Source organism: Octopus bimaculoides, chromosome 21 (genome assembly GCF_001194135.2).
Source record: "Octopus bimaculoides isolate UCB-OBI-ISO-001 chromosome 21, ASM119413v2, whole genome shotgun sequence".
Classification (NCBI taxonomy): Eukaryota; Metazoa; Mollusca; class Cephalopoda; order Octopoda; family Octopodidae; genus Octopus; species Octopus bimaculoides.
This window is the reverse complement of record NC_069001.1, coordinates 26,193,794-26,196,689: the sequence shown is the minus strand read 5'-3', so window position 1 is coordinate 26,196,689 and position 2,896 is coordinate 26,193,794. Positions and strand designations below refer to the sequence as shown.

The 2,896-nt window shown below is 34.2% G+C and overlaps 1 long non-coding RNA gene across 2 annotated transcripts in view; it reads right to left on the bottom strand.

The window, feature by feature from the left end:
- Positions 1 to 429: 429 nt before the first annotated feature.
- Positions 430 to 2,896, bottom strand: part of LOC128250446 (uncharacterized) — a 613,350-nt gene continuing 610,883 nt past the window's right edge. The window contains exon 7 of one of the 2 annotated variants that reach the window (XR_008266462.1): positions 430 to 473. This is a non-coding gene — a long non-coding RNA (uncharacterized LOC128250446). The remainder of the gene's footprint in view (positions 474 to 2,896) is intronic. The other variant, XR_008266463.1, reaches the window with a different exon arrangement.

Below are 2,896 nucleotides of genomic sequence, written 5' to 3'. Positions count from 1 at the left end.
TATATATATATGAGAGAGAGATATGTAGGAGAGACAGAGAGAAAGTGAGAAAAAGAGAAAGATAGACAGAGAGAGCGTATGAGGTGAGGGTTAGGGAGGAGGGGAAGGAGTTGAGATGGCGCAGTGGAGATAAAGGATGCAATTATGAGTACGGACGGAATAATATTTCACGTTGAGGGAAATGAAAAAAAAAAAAAAACAAGAAAAAGAAGCATAATGTAAAACAAAACTCTCGCCAAGTTACTATTGAAATATTCCATCGTAGTAGCTAATATCTAAATAACAAGAAGGAAAAAAGAAAACATGAAGAAATAAACTAAAATAAAGAAATAGACGAACTAATAAACACACCAAGAAAAATAGGAAGAAGAAAAAAAAAGACAAAATGCTAAAATGAAAATGGTAAAATTCGTATATTATTTAGCTTTCCTACCTAGCGAAATTCTTAGGGCGTCGTAACATCCGTTTTCAATCTGAAGAGGAAATACAAGAGTGGAGGTAGATAACAAGATATTTGATTACAAATGCGCTGACACTCACACTAGCATACTGACATATACAGATATATAGAGAGAAACACAGATATATATATGCTTAAACACGGACTCTACTATATGTATGAGCAAATGTGCAAGTATGTACGCACAAATATGTATGAATGTTTGTGTATGCTTTAGCATGTGTATGTAATCTATGTGTGTGTGTGTGTGTGTGTGCCAATTAGTCGAAATAGTGCCAGACTTAAAACGGTACGTTCTGTAAACACCGGTAGAGAGAAATGACTTCTTACAGCAATAATAACGATTTATCACATTGGCAAGGGTCCACATCTTTGTTCAGTGGGTTTATGGTCGATAAAGTTTACCCTCTGTAAATAACTGGTACTGGTGCTCATTCGCTTGTTTAAATTAAGTCTTCACCAGTTAATATATCACATATACACCTTGTCATTAAGAGCATGACTGATCCATCATGATGTTATAAGTTTGATGTGGGTTACTTATAGATTTTATAGCAGATAAATCGATTGTAAAATGTTGATTTGATTATTTCCAATAATTTCAGAAGCAGAATTAATGAATAACGATTTAAAACGCAATGAATATGAAACATATATGCATATCATTTATCTTCTACCGTTTGCTTGTTTCAGTCATTGACCCTTTATTTGCCATATTTCTGTAGTAATGCACTGCCTTTTTTTCAATTAATTTGAAAATGAAGAATTTAAAAAATAAAATCTTTGTCATTATTAAGCTGCTCGTTGGAGCATATTGTTGTTGGCACTTCGTCGCTTACGACGTCGAGAGTTCCAGTTGATCCGATCAACGGAATAGCCTGCTCGTGAAATTAACGTGGAGGTGGCTGAGCACTCCACAGACACGTGTACCCGTAACGTAGTTCTCGGGGATATTCAGCGTGACACAGTGTTGCAAGGCTGACTCATTGAATTACAGGCACAACAGAAACAGGAAGTAAGAGTGAGAGAAAGTTGTGGTGAAAGAGTACAGCAGGGTTCGCCACCACCCCTGCCGGAGCCTCGTGGAGCTTTTTAGGTGTTTTCGCTCAATAAATACTCACAACACCCGGTCTGGGAATCGAAACCGCGATCCTATAACCACGAGTCCGCTGCCCTAACCACTGGGCCATTGCGCCTCCACTCATTGGAGCATAGAGTAACATGACATTTTGATAGAAGGCTTTAATTTAGATTACTTTAAACCAAGAAGTTTGTACCGCAGAATTAGACATTCTCAGGTAAGTTGGTATCAAAAGGGTTTAGCAGCGGCCTTGCTGGGGCATCACATTAACCTGTTGTTGCACAACAAACCTAACCAGTAATTCTGTTTCTCTTTTAATTCTCGGAAAATTTTCTATTGCCCTCTTATCCTTAAGTCATACACCCATATTGACATACTTAGATACATATCGCTTTTAGAAAGAAAGTAGGACTATATTTTTGTACATTCGTAATATATTCTTAACATGTTTATATATATTTATATCTATATATTCTTATTATATTTTTAATATATTTTGAGTGTGTTTATATAACTAAATATTTTTACCACATGATTTGGTGTATATAATGATTTCACAATGAAATATATTCTGGTGACCTATCTTTTGTCACTCTTCATTTTTTCTCCTATTTTTCAAATACACTAAGCGCTTCGATGTGCCCTTATATAGAGATAATGCTATCTATAAAATATCTGTTATATACATACATATATATACATACATACATCTAGAGACACAGACTTGCATACATACATATAAACACACACACACAACAGGGTCCTTTTAGTCAGCCAGTGATATAGGAGAAGACAATTAATAGTATAGAGCTAATATTCTATGGTTGACCAAATAATGGACAAGGAAGAAAATAAATAAGTAGCTGTCGTCGTTGCTTGCTTCAAAAGTGCTGCGTAATCATGAACTATTTAAAAGTGACTGCTAAAAATTTATCCAAGCCATGTCACCGTTTGTAGTCCCTTTAGCAAAAGATTAGTTTATAACAGAGACTCTAATATACAAACGCAGTGAATATTGCCAAATATTTTATGAACCATAATGTAGTCTTCGATGTTATAGAAACAACAAATATTCTTCTTGCTCTGATATTTACTACACACACACACACACACACACACACATATATATATATATATATATATGTATATATATATATATCTATTAAATTCAAATTACGACAAACGTAAATAAACAAAGTTTGCTTTTTTCTTTTTTTTGAAGCGTTGAGATATCTTAGAAAGTTAAAGAAGTGATTTTAAATTCTCAATCGCAGAATAATGTTAATAATATAGCTTGAAGAGGATAAACTACCCCTATTTTGCAGAGAAAAGTGTAGGTGGCTATATATATATAT